Source organism: Schistocerca piceifrons, chromosome 1 (assembly GCF_021461385.2).
Source record: "Schistocerca piceifrons isolate TAMUIC-IGC-003096 chromosome 1, iqSchPice1.1, whole genome shotgun sequence".
NCBI classification, from domain to species: Eukaryota; Metazoa; Arthropoda; class Insecta; order Orthoptera; family Acrididae; genus Schistocerca; species Schistocerca piceifrons.
In genome coordinates, this window is record NC_060138.1 from 485,323,563 (window position 1) to 485,343,932 (window position 20,370).

Genomic DNA, 20,370 nt, shown 5'->3' on the forward strand with positions numbered 1-20,370 from the left:
ACTCGGGACCTTTGCCTTTCGCGGGCAAGTGCTCTACCAACTGAGCTACCGCAGCACGACTCACGGCCGGTACTCACAGCTTTACTTCTGCCAGTACCTCGTCTCCTACCTTCCAAACTTTACAGAAGCTCTCCTGCGAACCTTGCAGAACTAACACTCCTGAAAGAAAGGATATTGCGGACACATGGCAGGAGAGCTTCTGTAAAGTTTGGAAGGTAGGAGACGAGGTACTGGCAGAAGTAAAGTTGTGAGTACCGGGCGTGAGTCGTGCTTCGGTAGCTCAGTTGGTAGAGCACTTGCCCGCGAAAGGCAAAGGTCCCGAGTTCGAGTCTCGGTCGGGCACGCAGTTTTAATCTGCCAGGAAGTTTCAATTCAATAACTGACTTCTGTGTTGACTTTGTATATCAACTCAACAAGTGATTTCCTCTTATTTGCTCTTCTTCGTGTTCAGCGTGTGAGACAGGCCCCACATCTTATCTCGGATCTTCTTCTATCCCCACGTGACCAACAATGACCGTCAGCAGAACTGAATGCGTTGGTTAAAGTAGAGAAAAAAGAGCAGATACGTAACAAATACCAGGGGTCCACGGTGGCAAGGTATCGTGCAACCACGTCAGAGTTGAGGAACCGTTGTTACTGACGTTTACGTTAGAACAGCAGAAGGCATTTTTATGAATTTTCAAATCAGTTGCCACGCGGAGTGGCCGAGCGGTTTTAGAGGCCATGTCACGGACTGCGCGGCCCCTCCCGCCGGAAGTTCGAGTGCTCCCTCGGGCATGGGTGTGTATGTGTTGTTCTTAGCATAAATCAGTTTAAGTGGTGTGTAAGTCTAGGGACCGATGACCTCAGCAGTTTGGTCCATTAGGAATTCACACTCATTTTAATATTTCTTCTAATCAGTTGACTATTTATTTCTCTGCACAATCCGTGGACGGCATTTTTGTACATTTCAATAGTTACACATAAGCCGTTATAGCACTCTATCCTTTCCAGACGGATCGAACAGTTAGGACAGTAGTAAGAGCACCTAAGTGGAAACTAGCTGTAAGTGACGTTCAAACTTTTTCTACGCAGCCAAAGAAAACGTCTTGGAAAACGAGTTTGAAACTGTGAGTTTCGACTTACTTTTTAAGGTATTGCTGGGATGATGATTCGATGAAAGAAGTAAGTGCAAGAATGTTAACGAAAAGAAGGGAACACAGCAAGTCAGTTAGGAACAAAATAAATAGAAAATACAGGAAAGCTAAGATGAAACGGTGCAGAGAAAATGTGAAAAATAGAAAAATGGTTTTCGGAAGGACTGATTCAGTGTGTAGGAAATATCTTGCTTGAAATGAAAAGCAAAGGCGTTAATATCAAGCGTTCAAGATGAATTCAATGTTAAACGCAGAAGAGTCGGTGTACATGTGGTAATAGTTCATCGAATACCTCTGTGGGGAGAAGGAACTGTCTGACTACATGTCAGATGGGGTGTCGGTATGGTAGGCATAGCGATTCAGTATTAAAGTCAGAGTTTAACAGATTTTAGGAAGATGTGCTATCAGATACGGTGGGAAGGTAATTCCTTCGGGATTTCTAAAATCATAAAGGGCAAAATAGCAACCAAATAACTATTTACGTTGGTTTGTAAAATCTATACGGCTGGAGACGCACCATCAGATTTTCTGAAAACCATCATCAACACCATCTCGAAGATAAGAAGGGCAGATAAAGACGAGAGCCATTGTACAGTCAACATAAGAGCTCATGCGTAAAAATTACCGATGATAGTAATGTATCAGAAGAGCGGAAAACAAAAATGAGAATTTCTTGTAGGATGATAAGTTCAGCTTTTGGATAGTTAAAGGCACCGGAAAGGAAGCTCTAACGTTGTGGTTGATAATGGAAGCAAGAAAAATCAAGAATTTTTCTTAGGATCTGCCGACTTAAAAAGCGTTCGGTGCTGTAAAATGGTCCTAGGTTTTCGAAATTCTGAGAAATATTGACGTACGGTATATGGAGAGTCCGGTAATATGCAATACTACTGGAAGGAAGGAGGATAAATAAGAATGGAAGACCGGGAATGAAGTGTTCGCATTAAAAAGGGTTTAAAGGACGGATGTAAGCTTTCTCCTATACTGACCAATCTCTACATCAAAGAAAAAGCAATGACATTAATGAGATAAAGGTTCAGAATTGGGATGATGATGATGTTCGGTTCAGCTGCGCGGTCATCAGCGCCCGTACACAGTCCCAATTTTCACGCAGTCCAATTTTTTTTTTACACAATCCGTTCTAGGCACTTTCACAAAGGATGATGATAATGAAATCACGAGGACAACACAAACACTCAGTGCCCTGACAGAGAAAATCCCCAACCCGGCCGGGAATCGATCCCGGGACCCCGTGATCCAGACACAGAAACGCTAGCCACTAGACCACGAGATGCAGAGTAGAATTGGGATGAAAACTAATGATGAGGTTCGACGATGACTTGGTGTTTTCAGTGAAAGCAAGGAAGAATTACAGGACATACTGAGTGGAATGAATAGTTTACTGAGCATAGAATATGGTCTACATAGCAGATTGAGGAAAGACGAAAGTAAAGAGGAGTGGTAGAAATGAAATTAGTGAGTAACTTATCACCAAAACTGAGGACTACAAACTAGTCGAAGTGAAGGAATTCCGCTAGTTGGGAAGCCAAATAACTCATGAGGGACGACGCAAGGCGAACATAAAAAAACAGACTAGCACAAGAAGTCAGTTCTGGCCAAAAGAAGACTTCTAGTATGAAAAATAGGCCATAATCTAAAGAAGAAATTTCTGAATACATACGCTGGGAGTTCAACACTGCCTGAGAGTGAATCATAGACCCAGAGAAAACCAGAAAGAAGAAATAAAAAAAATGGTTCAGATGGCTCTGAGCACTATGGGACTTAACTTCTGAGGTTATCAGTCGCCTAGAGCTTAGAACTACTTAAACCTAACTAACCTAAGGACATCACACACATCCATGCCTGAGGCAGGATTCGAACCTGCGACCGTAGCGGTCTCGCGGTTCCAGACTGAAGCGTCTAGAACCGCACGGCCACACCGGCCGGCAAAGAAGGAATAGAAGTGTTTGAGATGTAGTGCTACAGAAAGATTTTTGGAAATTAAGTAGACTGGTAAGGTAAGAAATAAGGAGGTTTCCCGCAGAATCAGTGAAGAGGCAAATGTATTGCAAACATTGATAAGACGAAGGAAGAGGATAATAGGATATGTGTTAAGACAGCAGTGAGTAACTTCAATGATCGTAGACAGAGCTGTAGAGGATGCAAATTAAAAAAAAGATTGAGAACGCTGAATGTAATTGGTAGCCTAAGTCAAAATGGTTGCCACAGGAGAGAAATTCGTGGCGACCCGTATCAAACCAGTCTGTAGTTGATGACAGATAGAAACGATGGTTTGTGGTAGTCAAAAATAATTATTTGCATTTCCTCTCCTGCGGCAAGTTGGACCACAAATGTTGTAGCTGGGCCGTGACATGCAGGATAGTGTCACTGTGATGGAGTTTACGTCCGAGCTGGTCTCACACACGTTAAATCAGGGACAGATTTGGCGTTTTGCTGGCCACAGGAGTACCTCAACATCACGCGGATAGTTCGTACAGACACGTACCATGCATGGGCAAGCATTGTCCTGTTGAAATATGGCAGTACGATACGCTTCCGAGTATGCACGATGTCTGCGAGGTATCATCGTGCAGTCAGAGTGTTCTCAATCACTACGATCCGTGACTTGATGCTACATCCAATGGCTCTCAACATGACGCCGCCAGGAGTGATACTGTTGAACCTCTCCGAAACGTTGCAAGAATGAGACCTTTCCACAGGTCGCCGCCGTACTTGCGCAGTGGTCATCCGGGGTAGTGCACATCTGCAATTCGTTGCTGACCACAACGTGACGCCACTGATCAGCAGGCCATGCTTCCCGGTCACAGCACTACACCAACGGCTGCAGTTGTGGTGTTAACGACTGCCTTCGCATTGGGTGGTAATTCCCTGTTTCGGCTACTGATTGTCTCCAACCAATGGTGTGGGATGGCACAGGGTTTTGCAAGGTGTCCGCTGCTTTTTCTTGGGCGGCAGACGCAGACGTTAAGGAGTTACGGTGTACTTGGTGCACAAAACGGAGAGTCTCCCTTGTGGTGGTTAGACGTGGTCGACCTGAACGTTGACGACGTGCTAGCCTGCACCCACGTTCCCACGCAGTCCAACATCACGCCACTGGCACATCGCAGTGCCCACCAAATCCGGATATTACACAATTCGACCAGCAGGCCAAATGGAGAACCACAGTGAGCTCCGTTTCAGACTGTCAGGCGCTGGTAACATTGTGTCAGACGATTACGCGGTATCTCCTTGTCTTGCACAGTGATGACTCGTCATCTGCCGTTGTCCAGGCCCCTCATAAACCCACCAGGAGTAGTAGGAACACTGCAGCGGAACTGGTCTTTGGGGAGAGGTGGTGCTAGACTGAGAGACGTGTACACACCTCCAAAAACATCTTTATTTTCCAAAACGCCATCGAAAGAAAAAAATAACACTTCAAGATAGTGAGGCTCAGTTCCATTCGCGGGTACACACGATATATCCATCCCATTGTTCAGACAGTAGCAACATTATTAATGAGAAAATTTCAAGACACAAATACAAGTCCGTCTAAAATAACGGCTGGCCAAGTTCCAGCCTCAGTTAACATGACCTGTGAAGAACACAAGCAGATTTAATTCAAGGCACAAACCTGATCAAGGCCCAGCTTGAATTAACTTCAAACAAGCACTGAAGTTACTACCAAGGAACGAGGTGAGGCTAAACATAAGCAAAATGTAGACAATCTTGAACTAGAATTACTCGCAGGTCACACAGGCCCATCTGCTCAAACGATCGCCACACATCGGTTTTAGCTCGATAGTCGCTGCCTGTCTCCCCCCAGGTTAACAGTCGTCATTAGCTAGTCATATTCGACCTTACGGGCAATCTTGATGCTTCTTCTTAAGGATACAGGATACTTTTGCGGCTCAATATTATGTAAAAATCAGCACCTATTTCTTTCAGGCACTGTTTATAATGTATTATGTTGCAGGTTTTTTGTTGGTATCAGGCGACGCAGCACACTTTCTAAACAAATTAGAAGTATTTTGAATATTTTTGGACCTGCTTAGGTTTATTAAAAAATTACAAAGAAATTGATGCAATTTTTTTCCCAAAATGCTTCCTCAAATTGAGGTACCATTTAATCCAATGTTTTTTATTTGAAGTAGGCCAATTTTTTACCAGATATACATGACATAACGGCTCAGATACTAGTCTATTTAATTTCACCTATTATCAATTTTTTACCAGATAGGCATGACATAATGGCTCATATACTAGACTATTTAATTTCACCTACTACGTATATTACAAGGATAAAAATTATCACATCTTACATTTCAATTTTTGTAATTTTTTCCTAATAAATTTTTTTTCTATAATTTAGTTGATTCTCCAATAATGCTTAGGTCTACTACATAAGTATGGACTATTGCAAGTTACAGAAAAAAATTAGAGCAATGCTTTATAAACTTTAGGAAATATTTGTACCTGAATTCTGAAAAATAGAACTTGCGCGAAATTGCGAAAGAAGGTGAAAGTCCTATTAAACAGTGCCTCAGAACATTCCTGAAGCATAGTCTTCATCCTGCAACATCTCTTCATCTTCAAGCTTCCTCTTGGCATTCCTTTCAGCACTTCTTGCTTCTTTGGTAACTTGAAGAGCGAATCTTTCAGCTTCATGCACCCGTTGTCTGTCACATGCAAGCAATTGATCTTCCATATTAAAGCCACATTTTATGCTTAAATCTCTCAGGACTTCCAACCGTCTATCACTCCATCATTGAAACATATCACTGCATCTAGTACACCAACTTTTAATCTATTTGATCCTACAAAAACATTCTTGAGTGATCATCCCCATATGCAGTGGTTGAAACTTTCATTTGTATTCTCTGAATGCCCCCATGAAGATATTTACTAAGCAAAACCAGGTCACTCAGGTCTCTAAAAATTGGCTTTATTTCATTCATAACAGGCTCAGGAAGACAATGCTTCTGATGGTATATTTATTTTATTTTGCTTTTTGGTAACCACACCAAGAATCTGCTCCTTTAGGACAAAGTCCGTGAACAGGGTGGTCATCTGTGAAGAACTTATGAAAGTATGTGGCTCATACAGCTTTTATAATTGATGTAACATCATTCAGAGGTGCAGTTCGTGCAATAGCCAGTCCAAGATTTTCCATCGGATAGCAACTTTCCTCTCATTTCTCTTCGTAGCATCCTCAGTCTAGCCACCCATCCTCTTTTGCACACGTCCACAACACTCCAGTTTTATTGTCAAGGTATCACCATAAACATTGAACTCAAATTCACTGAAAGCTTTAGAGTCCCCATCGCCTAGGTACTTCATATATCCAACGTTATAAACGGGCACCGACCTCTGAAATATTTTTAGAGCTCCATCACACTCCATACCTCTACTGTAACCACCATAATTCTTAGAACACTGATGTTTAATATGTCCTTCAGTGTTACCATGGCAGGTTTGGCAGCACTTAGATAAGAACTAAACATCAACAACTTTTCCATTCTCCAGAGAAGTAGCACTTACAACAACATTCAAGGAACGATGCTCTCGACGTTGCCATGTCCCACAAGTGCAACAGCAATGTCCCTGGTTCCACTAATATTTACAATTTCTTCTACTGCACGTTTCTTAGATGCTTTGGACACAACCGTCAAGGTACCTAAAAGTATTTTTATGTACTTGCTGAACGTACTGGGAGGAGGAGGAATGTCGCTCAAACCACAAAACGTCTGAGCAACCTTTTCTCCTTTTCCTATTGCACACATTGCATACACTAACATCAAATTCAAGTAATATGAATTATGCACAATATTCGAAGTCATTTTCGAGGTGGATTTATTGTAGAATCTACACAGAACAACTAATTTTGACGCTAAACCCTGCCTGCTACTTTGCTGTTCATTTATTTCCAGACAGCCTACACCATCACATTGTTTACATTTCGCCACTTCCTTTATCGAAGAAGATAAGATGCCCACATCAGCAACAACAATTGCCCTACAAACAGCGTCATTGTTAAAACAAAAATTTGTATCACCAGGAGGCGTGCCATGTGGGAGTTTCTTCCCTCAAGAACTGATACATACGTTACTTTCAACAGTGTGGCTTGCTTTGTTTGTAAACTGGTTACCACGGAATTTCCTTTTATTGAAATTCTTGATGTGTGGCATGGTTCGTATTTATTGCTCACTAAAGGATATGTACTTCCACAAATATATGTAGCACTTGGCCAACAGACATTCAGTAACACGTGAACAAACTGCTTCAGCGAAAAAAAGCAAATACTAGCAAAGGTAATCATTTACAGACACTAGAAACCTGCACTGTTACCAACATATACAATGTAGCATACTTACAATCGCTGGAAACAGAAAGTTCACAGTTATTTTTGAAATAATACTGGTTTCTATAACAGAGATAAAGGGGGCGTGGCGGCATACATAACCGTAACTTTAAAATTTGGTATATATAGGTCGTTTTTCATTCGAAACCCTATAATGTATATATGAATGTAATCAGGAAGGACTGTAGAATTTAATAAAGTCATAAAAAATTTTCGATTTTTCCACTCTGTATCCTTAACACGCTGCTGACGCAAGAGACATATTCAGGTGGCCACAGCACCGCCGATGACAAGCACCTCGTCGCAGCTCCTCCAAGGCGGCACATGCGTTAGTTACAGTCGCGTGCTCTTCAGACGTGGCGAGTAGCCGCTGGAATTTCCTTTTGCTGGGCACATGGTGACGGTTTATACTATCACAGACACTAAACAGAAAAATGCTAATTCATTGTTTCCGCACATCCCTCTTATAATGGATAACGGAACAACAGCTGTTATGTTGTATATTAGATTGAACTGCAACCAGCTTTGTGATGTCCACTATCTTGAACCCATATATAGATACAACAGACATATCATTACCACACTATTCGTTAACTAAATTAGACCAGGCCAATTATAATTAAATATCTGAGTATGTCTATGATAGTATTAAACCTGTAAAAGATAACACCTACAGATTGTGCTCCACTATAACATATATGTGTAATAGTTGCTGAAAATCAGATAATCTGCACAATAGTTATACTACACTACTGGCCATTAAAATTGCTACACCACGAAGATGACGTGCTACTCCACGAAGATGACGTGCTACAGGCGCGAAATTTAACCGCCAAGAAGAAGATGCTGTGATATGCAAATGATTAGCTTTTCAGAGCATTCACAGAAGGTTGGCGCCGGTGGCGATACCTACAACGTGCTGACATGAGGAAAGTTTCCAACCGATTTCTCATACACAAATAGCACTTGACCGGCGTTGCCTGGTGAAACGTTGCTGCGATGCCTCGTGTAAGGAGGAGAAATGTGTACCATCGCGTTTCCGACTTTTATAAAGGTCGGACTGTAGCCTATTGTGATTGCGGTTTATCGTATCGCGACATTGCTGCTAGCGTTGGTCGATATCCAATGACTGTTAGCAAAATATGGAATCGGTGGGTTCAGGAGTGTAATACGAAACGCCGTGCTGGATCCCAACGGCCTCGTATCACTAGCAGCCAAGATGACAGTCATCTTATCCGCATGGCTGTAACGGATCGTGCAGCCATGTCTCGATCCCTGGGTCAACATATGTTCGACTTCTGCCCTGGCCAGCACATTCTCCAGATCTCTCACCAATTGAAAACGTCTGGTCAATGGTGGCCCAGCAACTGGCTCGTCACAATACGCTAGTCACTACTCTTGATGAACTGTGGTATCGTGCTGAAGCTGCATGGGCAGCTGTAACTGTACACGCCATCCAAGCTCTGTTTGACTCAATGCGCAGGCGTATCAAGGCCGTTATTACGGCCAGAGGTGGTTGTTCTGGGTACTGATTTCTCAGGATCTATGCACCCAGATTGCGTGAAAATGTAATCACATGTCAGTTCTAGCATAATATATTTGTCCAATGAATACCCATTTATCATCTGCATTTCTTCTTGGTGTAGCAACTTTAATGGCCAGTAGTGTAGTAAGAGGAGTACATACATATTAATGAGAAGCTGTACATAGATTTATTTCATATTGCCTAAAAACCTATGAGGCTAAAGCAACTTTATGAGAATCGCATTCGTCTGGTACCGTACACATAAGACATATAAAACGCTGGATGCGTAATGTGTCATCTAAATTGCGTAGGTTGTAAGCCTGTAGTCCAATATCTATAGGAAAATCCTTTAAAATAAAGTCACATATAAAAAATCTACCACTGTAGGACAGCAATAATATTTTTGATGCAATATACAGGGCGCCCCAAAGAAACACCGACAAACTTTAGGGACAAGTTCATTACAGCAAAACAAGAAAAAAATTCTAGTAAACAAGGGATCTAAAGTGCATATCTTAAGAAATGCGAGTACTTGTTCATCTTCGATACTATGGAACACATCTCTCTTTTTCTGAAAGCTCTTTGCGAGAAGGTAGAATGCATCAAAAGAAGAACAAAATGTTTAGTAAACATGGAGTCTAAAATGCATATTCCAAGAGCTGTGAGCACCTGTTCAGTGAGAGAGATGTGTTTCACATTATCTAAGATGAATAAGTGCTCACAGCTCTTAAAGTATGCAATTTAGGCTACATGTTTACTGAACGTTTATCTTATTTTGGTCGATACGGCCTCCTCCCAACATATGAAATCAAAGAGCATGCTGTGGAAGAGATCTGTTTCACAGTATGAAAGATCAACAAGTGCTCATACCTCTTACAGCATTCGTTTTAGAGTCCACGTTTACTCGATATTTTTTATTTATTTCTGAATACAGAACCTGTACTTAAAGTTTGTCCACCTTTTTCGGACACCTACGTATTATACATGACTACCTACGATGTATCACTCACTTCATAAGGCTAAGACAAATTACGAACTAGATACAAATTCCTTTATGCAGGGTGTAATGTAGCAGCCAGACGTCAACAGTAACAATGGAACAGAGTGAAATGTGTCCCTACCCTCGGCTGTACAATGCAAACGTAAGTCTCAAAAATTGTACTGTGGCGTAAATGATATGATGTTTAAATGTAACAACAGAATACAAATAATAAGAACAAATGAAGTACAAGGTGGTGCAATAGAAAAAATTTAGAGCCTACAACGTAATATGGTTTGATAGATTCTTGTTACATATTTGTGCTATAGCAGACAACCTGAAATTTGATAAGGCAGGTATTCAAAGTGCTTTCGTTCTGCAGCAAAGAGTGAGTAGAGCTGTAAACTGAATTCCGCGATGACTATCTGGAGGAACCTCTCCGGAAACTACGGTACCAACCTACTGGAGTGATGCAGGTGCATCTTTATAAAGTCTCTGTTCTTGAGATAACTCCATGAGAAATGATCACACGAGTTGAGCTCAGGATTATAAGGGCGCCATTCTACACCACCTCCAGTGAATGATAAGGTGTTCAGGGCAACAATATGATCTGTCAGTATCTCCTGAAAACAATCAAAGACATCCGCGGTGGAGTGTGAACGTGCTCCATCCTCCATGAATCAACAGGTTCGGAGCATTCCGTCGCGTCGCGCAACCGGTGCAAATTCGTGTTCCAGTACCTGTCTGTACGCGTCTGCTGTAACAAATCCTTCAATAAAAATGGGAACAATAATGCGATGTGCACCGACTGTGCAGCAAACAGTGATTTATTGTTGATGAGATGGAGCAGCAGCTGGAACATGTGGATTCTCAGTAGCCCAGTGGCGCCAGATGTGTTTGTTGACGTACCCATGCAGATGGAAGTGTGCCTCATCACTGACCCCGATATGACGGGTATCGACTGTTCCATTTTCAAAGGCCTTACTCATCTCATTAAAAATTTTAAAAAATCGCCGATCCACATCCTTGCCCTTCAAGGTTGGCACTATTGAATTTTTGGATGGAGAAGGTTAAGTTCCTCTTTATTTATTCTCTGGAGAGATTATAGTGACATCCTCAGCTGCTGTGCTGCATGTCTTACTTATGTAGTGGGCTACTCATTGAATAAGGTTTGCACTCGTTAAAGATTCTCGTTACATCTGAGGCTGATCATCTTGACTTGCCCTACCTGGAAGCATACAGAGATCCGTTACTTTCAAAACATGTCATCAACATGCAAAAGCAAAGAAAACATTACGCAGAATCTATATCAGAGGATGCTTAAGTTTTGCCATTACAATTTCACGGCAGTTCAGTACTGTAATCTCACCGAGCATTGGTCATTCCGGACGGTGCTTTTCTCGGAGCAAATATGATGTTGAATGTGCATCTTGTCACAAAATTGGGACCAGAATTTGTGTAAAATGTATTAACCATCAACAAACGCTGTTCCAATATTAATGCTTCCTTCCTGAAATCTAAACTAAGATATCGATGAGTACGCTACAGAATTTTTAGAAATTTAACAAGGAGGATGAAATATAACAAGGAGAATCAATACGGCATACAATTAAACCACAGTAGACAAATATTTTCTGACACATAGTTTGCGCCATCCTGTGCTTGTATGTGGGGTATAAACGTATATTAAAAAGAAGATATAGTCAAAATAGTAAATCTTTGCCCTACTGTACCACATTCATGGTGCACGTAACGCAACGCCCAATACTCAAGCACTTCATACAACTAGAAACATTCCATCGTAGTAGTCATGGAAGTCATAAATACCATTTAAAAGATATGGCAGATGCTGACTTGTTGAATAAGTGTCTACATGGGCAGATTCAGAATCGAAATGAGTCTTTCGACAGTCTCATATTAACTTGCATGCCAAAATTCTTTTTGTAGGAAAGAAAACACTAAAAATGGGATTTACGTGATGCAGTTATTGTTTTTAATGATGGCAATAGTAGTAGGGTGTGTAACCTCCCCCTCACTTATAGACCTTAATGACAGTGAAAAATTAAACCGTGTGCACCTAATGGAGATTTGGGAAAAGCAATCGTCACCGAAGTTAATTTGTCGGTAAAGAAGGAGGAAAGGGTTACATCTAAATGAAAGGAAAAATGCAAATGAAATTGGTGGAAATTAATTTTGAGAAAAGGGTAAAATTAATAAAGAAAGTAAATGTGCGGTCGTTATGTTAACAATTAATTGGCGTTAATTAGATATTTGAGATTTGGGGAAAATTACGGTCACCAGTCCTATGGACAACTACTATAATAACTGAAAATGAAAGATTAATGCACATATAATTAGCACTAAAAGCGTGGCAACTGAAGGTTGACACGTGTTGTGTGAAAACTGAATGTTTGTTAGAAGTAATAAATTTTGCTACTTAATTTAGCAAAAGAATTAATAAAACTGGAAAATTGAAAGATAATTTAGTGACTGTAATTAATAGTGAACTTTGTTTCTGAAGCACTACGAAATTCAATAAATAAGGTTAGTCTTGGGCTACCTCAACAATCATTTCAAAAGCTACTTGAATCTACGCGATTTAGAAATAAAAGATTTAACTTTGAACTTGAATTAAATGATTCTGAACAATTAACAATAGTAAAATTTAGTACGTACCAAGCTGAGCTGCAGTCACAGGTAAGCTAAAATATGGTAAAACGAATGCTGTAAGAGGTATGAGCACTTGTTCATAGCAAGTCGAGCGCAGTTACGTGCTGCCAAACCCCGAAAGCGCGGCAACTCCCGGGAGCGTCACACAAGACACCTGCTCCACCGCCCTACTCCAGCCAGACTCCCTCTGTCCGTGCTCCATGCGGCAGAGTTAACACTACCAAAGATCCTAAGCACTTTGGTTCTGCACACGACATATCGATGTAATCGTTCGATGGCACGATTTTCCCTAGGCCACACAATATTTACAAAACAAACCAATTATACATCGACGTAAATGCATGTATATACATACACACACACACACATATATATATATATATATATACAAATAGTGGAACAATTACAATATATAAAGACAAAGAAATGTGATATCTTCAGGTAACAAAATAAGTAAAAAAAAATTATAGTACAATAGATGGAAATAGGAGGATATGCATTTCCGGCGTTACAGGTGGAAGCTACACAGCGTATGCGAATTATTCATAGTGTAAATTGCATCAGAGGGCTTCAACAGATAGACAAGGTTCGCAGCGATAAAACTCTGTGTGCAGTAGAAATGTCCACTAAGGAGTACAGAAGAGTGGAAAGAATGAAACCTATAAAAATTATGGAAAGGATGATACGCAGCAAGGTGCTGGATGATTCTGAGTGAGTAAACACAGCCACTTCAAACTTTAGAACCTATTTTTTTTCAAACTCTTATTTTCAGTTGCGTAAATTCCTAAATCTTCGGAAACCACTTAGATTAAAGTGTACAAATTTTCGTATAGTTGCAATATAGATAAAGTGAGTCCATTGAACAGAAATAAAAACATAATATTGACTATAATTAAAGTTATTTTTGAAAAAAACGAACAATTATACAAAATTTCCCCAATCCTCCGGCTTAAATGCAATGTTTTTTATTCAGTACACTAAGAACATAAAGTATAACGTCCTGTAAGAGTTTCATGTCCACTGCTAAAGTGGCTTCTGAAATACAGGAAAGTCAATTAATTACGTTTAACCTTGTCAGTGTCGGACGCTCCAACTGTCGTTAAGGCAGCTCAGAATTATGTATGGTAATCGGGATGCTGAACCCTAATTTGTCCGTTAAATCCTAGGGTCTGCTCCCCGTCTCTATCTTCTCTTGCTTTTCTGTAAGGGAACGAGGTTAAGCTGTATATGCGCTCGAGCAGGATTTAGGCGTGCACGCAGTTCGCACTAGCATACTGTCTGCTGGAGATGCACTGTGTGGGAAGGAGTGTCTCTGGATCGCAGCCTGTGCTTGCTAGTCATGGAGGCTCACTCGCCGCGTTTGGATGATCGAGGTTGACTGTGCAGAGCGTGCCTACACCTACTGGAGAGTCGACGCTCGCCCCTGCCTGTGCGGTAGCGGGTCGTTCTCTGGAGGTCGAATAGGCCTATTTTTTGGTATTTGGGTTGGAGACATAGTCACATACGCCGTTTTCAATCATTCTAGGCGTGACGGAGGAATAACGGTGAGCACCGTTTCTTGCATGCTGTAAGGTATCCACTGTGGTTCGCGAAAATACCTGCGCTTTGGCTACCGAATTTCATTTAGTGTTCTTGCCATAAGGTTATATGCTGGAAATTATTTTAGCTGAATCTCTTCACGTGAATCAGCCTCACAATAATAAGGAGATGCCAGATTTAAACTTTTATTCAATTGTAAGATGGCTTTCATTTCATCTTGTTCTCCACGTTAACTATGATATAGAAATATTAGTTTTTACTTGAACAACTGGTGCCCGTATTTTCTGCACTTAGGTATCTTTAAAATTTTTCATTGTCAGATAACTTTGATTTAGAAACATTTGCCTTCAACTGCCTTACTGGTGCTTCCACTCTCCAGGATTAGGTTTCTTTAGCATTTTTCATTGTCATTTCAGATTAAAATGTCAATGTACTACTTCTCATTTATATTTTACGCAACTTTAATGTAATTCTGTGAATGTTTTCTTTCTTACTCTGTTCTGAATCGAGGAACAGCTTTTGGCTCGGGCCGAGCTCAAGATGGTCACAACTTCCTCGTTAATCCATGCGTTTCAGCTCCCTTATTTACTTAGGATTTGTCCTTCGTTGCTCTTTTGAATAATTGTTTATGCCTGTTGATTTTCTAATACCCACTTTCTTGTTTTAAAGGTTGTACCGATATATCTGTTTCTCTGCCTATTCTGATATCTTGAAAGTTTTTTTTCTTAATGATTAAAGTGAGTGCACAGTCTGGCCTTTCTAATACCGATTTCCAAGTATCATATAGTGAGACGCAGCGGAAGATCTGAGGAGATTTTCTCAGCTTTTTACGTTTTAAAATTTTGTTTGCTATAATAGAAACTGTAATTTAAATTTTGAGCACTGTTGCCAATAAGTTGTCTATGTTAAACACGGCGTCTGAGATAAATAAATACGTTCAAAAGATATTTCTTTTATGCTCAGCACCTTACCACTGGCAAGTTCTAGCTCCCTAACATGTCAGATTCCTTCTTAAGATTGGGTACAATTCGTTTTCACTATGAAAGTTTTTCTGCAACCTTTCAAACAGATAAACCCTGATACCCTGTTTTGCCATTTTCCAATCATTTGCGGATCATTTGCTATCCATCTCAAACACGAAAATGGTTGGGAGTGGGTCAATGATAGTCTATGGACAATGATAGTCAGCACACAGTGATGGTCAATGGACAGTGACTGTCAGTGGACAACAATGGTTAGCGATCAATGACGGTGAGTGTGTGAAACAATCAGTGGAGAAGTCTGTCAGTCGGCAATAATGATCAGTGGACAGTGATGGTCAGTGAACAATGATGGTCAGTAGACAGCGATGGACAGTCGCCAATGGTTGGAACTGGTCGGTGAGAGTTAAGATTCTGGGACCATCAAAAGAAATGTACTTAAACAGCAATTTACTAATAAAAACAACAGAACTCTTTAAAATAAGAAAGTACACAATATAATAGTGGGAGCACTGATGAGAAGTGAATAAGGCAGTAAAGTCAAGGCTCACCACACCAATAAATAAAATATTTGAAATGCAGGGGAGCAAGATCGTAACTTAAAAAAAGAACAAAGATCGCCAAACGTTTGCGGGCGAAAATAAAATTATCAAAGTACTAAGTAGTTGCAGGCAAATTATTAACTGTCATACTGCGTTGCTCGGTAACAGACAATTACAGGTCAATAAAATCAACTACTTAAGTAATTACACTTAACAAAAAACCAAACGGCTTAAGACCAGATGACAAATGCCTACCACAACGAAGCCAAAATAATTTCAAATACTTAAGTTTCGCACACAAATTTCACTAAAGAACACGATGACTCAGCCATAAAGAGCAGTTTACAGCAACACAGGGCATCCTTAAGTGAACCGAATTTCACTACAGAGAACTTAAATAACATTTAAGACAAATATAGAATAACTGAACTAACGGTCGGCGGACATACAAATTAGTTTTCCAGTTGATGAGGATTCTTACATGAAGCTTGGTTAAAATAAAAAAATCATTATTAACTGCTTTGAGAGATCATAATCTTATATCTAAATATACCTCAACGGGTAGAGAAGTTACCGGGTTTATAAGCACAGGGTGCTTTACGGCGCAAAGTCCGACTAAAATACTAGGCTGAACATATATTACAGGTCGTCTCTTAAGCGGGATTTAGAGGACACCATTTGCATTAAATCATAACGAAAGTTAATTATAATGATTCCTTTTGCTGTACCTTGTACGACCTAAATATAGAATACCAAAGCAAGGTAAACGCTTCATTTTCGGGATTACAGTTAAGCAAAGAACTGCAATAGCTGACAAAATATACGGCATAAATCATCCAACATTTCCGGACAGAAACGGCAAAAGAAAAAAACATAAGATAGCTACAACACAGGCAGATAGTCCAGAAAACACCTGATGACAAGTAATGTGAATGTACTAGAACCATCTGACCTGCCGTCCTTCCAGAATAAATTATTTTTCCACAAATTTATGAGTTCACACTGGAAAATAATTTGATGAATGTCGCAAGACGAACCAAAGCTAACAGTGAGGCCCCTTTCAGGGTTTTCTCCTAGATACGACAAGTAAGGCAAACATAATGGCTAATCTGTCCTGTAGCACACGTGTATAAGCGGAATTAAAACATTTTTGATAACATACAAAACACCAATGAATAAAAACATGTCTGACAAGCAGTAAAAGCATTAAATAGTATTCTTACAAAATACAAAACGTCAATGATTTAAATCAGTTTGACACTCTAAAAGTTAAACACTAATCTAGCAAATCACCAAAACCCCAATGCGTTAAAGAAGGCTGGCAATCACTGAATAAATGAATACCAGACATGCAACTTAAAAAAAGATTTGACAAAAAGCTCGGGCTTGCGTACGCAAACAACCTAGCCAAGTTACCCAGTAACGTGGCGAGTAGAGAACAAAATCAAGCTCTAGCACAAGTTCGCCACAAATCGCGAATGCCTGTCCAGAAAATAGGCTAAACACAGCCTGATAGAAAAATACAAACTACCGCCTTTGAATCAGAACAGTAAATCAGAGGAACGATCACAAATACCAAACAGACCTGATACGAACCAGGACGCAGTAGGACACAAAATGTTCAAATGTGTGTGAAATTTTATGGGACTTAACTACTAAGGTCATCAGTCCCTAAGCTTACGCACTACTTAACCTAAATTATCCTAAGGACAAACACACACACCCATGACCGAGGGAGGACTCGAACCTCCGCCGGGACCAGCCGCACAGCCCATGACTGCAGCGCCTAAGACCGCTCGGCTAATCCCGCGCGGCCAGTAGGATACACCTCAGTTGAGAACAAAATTACTGCCCGTTGCAGTAAGGATCACCGTGTATTCCACTATGTGGTCATACGACGGTTCTCCCACCAGTCTCTCTTTCTCCAGCAACACAATAGCTGACTATTAAACTCGGACCGGCGTCATGGCCCCAAGAACAGTCTAAAGGGTAGGCCGCCGCTTTCCAGCTACGTTCGGTCCAACAGAGCGCTCACGCGTCCCAGGTAAACCCAGTCCACCAGCTGCCCATACTGCGGCCAGCAGTCCACTATCCTCCTGCTTGCCGAGCACGCCCCTGCATCGCAGTCCACTGGTGCGTACGTATCCTCTCGCGGATCGGTGTCGACGGGTACCCCACTAACGGGGAAGAGGCATACCAAGGACACATATAACTGATTATTGAGCGCTGAGGGTGCTGTACACAAACGGAATAGCTAGTTTTTAGGGTGCAATTTATGGAAGGATTTGGATCACGTCAAATATAGAGCTCAGAGTAAAGATGTGCATGATCGCAATCAGTTGGTAAATATCGGCCCACCTACTGTGAGAAAAAATTACTCAACGGGTGCGGATTCTACCTGCTGGAGAGGATTTGTAATCTCCGTGGATCAAGGAGGAACGAAGGAGCACTGGTAACATGGAAGATCTGAAACTCCAAGGAAAACGAATATGATGTATATAAGCGATCGTTGTTACATTCTATTGGCCAGCCGAAGTGGCCGTGCGGTTCTAGGCGCTACAGTCTGGAGCCGAGCGACCGCTACGGTCGTAGGTTCGAATCCTGCCTCGGGCATGGATGTGTGTGATGTCCTTAGGTTAGTTAGGTTTAATTTGTTCTAAGTTCTAGGCGACTGATGACCTCAGAAGTTAAGTCGCATAGTGCTGAGCCATTTGTTACATACTATTCACACAATGTAAAGAAGAGATTTTTGAGACAGTAATATTAGTTTGTTTCCCATGTAACGTGTAACGTTTTGTAAAAGTTTGCGAGAATACACAAAGTTAATTGGAACAAGACTACACTTTATTTAAGAAGAGAAGCAGTATATTGTTTTATAGTCACTTCATTTGTAGAAATCTGCTCGGAAGAAAGAAGTTCGAGGAAGAACAAAGCAAGGTATAGCTGTACGCACAGGTAGATCACAAGAGTTGCGACTTTGAATATCTACACCAATCTAATACGTAAGTCTTAAGGTGACGGTTTTAGGTATAACTCCATTGAGTAACAGGTCTGGAACAGATGTTGCTGAAGCAGTCAAAACATCGCCACACTAGCTAAGTACAACAGTCGGCAGTCACTAATAAACACTCCACGAAGCGACCCTATGGTCATACGCGGAAAGCGGCAGAAAAACAGACAGAAAGGAAGAAATTCCGCAATAAATCAGGAAAATGAAAACGTGTTGCCAAGAGTAGCAGGGAGCATGGACAACATGCGCCTTTCCTAAGAGCGTCCGTCTAAACCGACGAAACACGCAAACGTAGAGGACACACCTAAAGCGAGCACGCAGCCAGTGATGTCCGGTCAGCATGCAACCATCGACGACTGCTCCACCGCAAGCAAGCAGTCTACACCATCGCAACGCCCGCACACAGTGTACACCAGTGCATTGTCATGACGCAATCGTCGACTACCAGGCCATCCCCAGCTCACAGTAAGACTACAGTGAGCTACACCAGCATTTCATTTCATAATTGTTGTTGTGGGTGTAGTGCGATGATTGGGTAAAATTTGTGAGCTTGTTTATGCCAGTGATAACAAGGAAAATGTCAACAGAAGTGAATATGGAAATGTTCTTACAAAATCCATCCTCCCCCCCTCCCCCCTCCTCTCTCCGCCTGAATCATGGACCTTGGCGTTGGCAGGGAGGCTTGCGTGCCTCATAGATACAGATAGCCATACCGTAGGTGCAACCACAACAGAGGGGTATCTGTTGAGAGGCCAGACAAACGTGTGGTTCCTGAGGAGGGGCAGCAGCTTTTTCAGTATTTCCAGGACCAACAGTTTGGATGATTGACTGATCTGGCCTTGCAACATCAACCAAAACGGTCAAGCTGTGCAGGTACTCCGAAAGGCTGGAAGCGAGAGGAAATTACAGCCGTAATTATCCCGAGGGCATGCATCTCTGCTATATGATTAAATGATGATGATATCCTCTTGGATAAAACATCTGGAGGTAAAATATTCCCCCATTCGGATCTCCGGTCGGGGACTGCTCAGGATAATGTCGTTATCAACAAAAACCAAGATTGACGTTCTACAGATCGGAACGTGGAACGTCAGATCCCTTAGTCGGGCAGGTGGGTTGGAAAATTTAAAACGAGAAATGAACAGGTTAAAGTTTTATATTGGGGTAGTTAGTGAAGTTCTGAGGCAGAAAGAACAGGACACCTGGTCAGATGAATACAGGGTCATAAATACAAAATCAAATAGGGGTAATGCAGGAGTAGGTTTAATAAAGAGTAAAAAAATAATGACTCTGGTAAGCTGCTATGAACAGCATTGTGAATGCATTATTGTAGCACAGATAAACACGAAACCCACACATACCACAGTAGTAGAAGTTTATGTCCCAACTAGCTCCGCAGATGATGAGGACATTGAGGAAATGTATGACGAGATAAGAGAAATTATTCAGATAGTTAAGGGAGGAGAAAATTTAGTAGTATGGGGCCTGGAATTCGATAGTAGGAAAACGAAGCCAAGCAAAATTAATAGATGAACGCCTAAGCGAGCAGCAGCCAGTGACGTCCTGTCAGCAAGCAACCATCGACGACTGCTCCACCGCAAGCCAGCAGTCTACACCATCGCAACGCCCGCACA

General features: G+C 41.3%; 1 non-coding gene across 1 annotated transcript; it reads left to right on the forward strand.

Moving 5' to 3' along the window:
- Positions 1 to 269: 269 nt before the first annotated feature.
- Trnas-cga lies at positions 270 to 346 on the forward strand. Its single transcript has one exon. It is a non-coding gene; the product is annotated as a tRNA-Ser (tRNA).
- Positions 347 to 20,370: the final 20,024 nt, after the last annotated feature.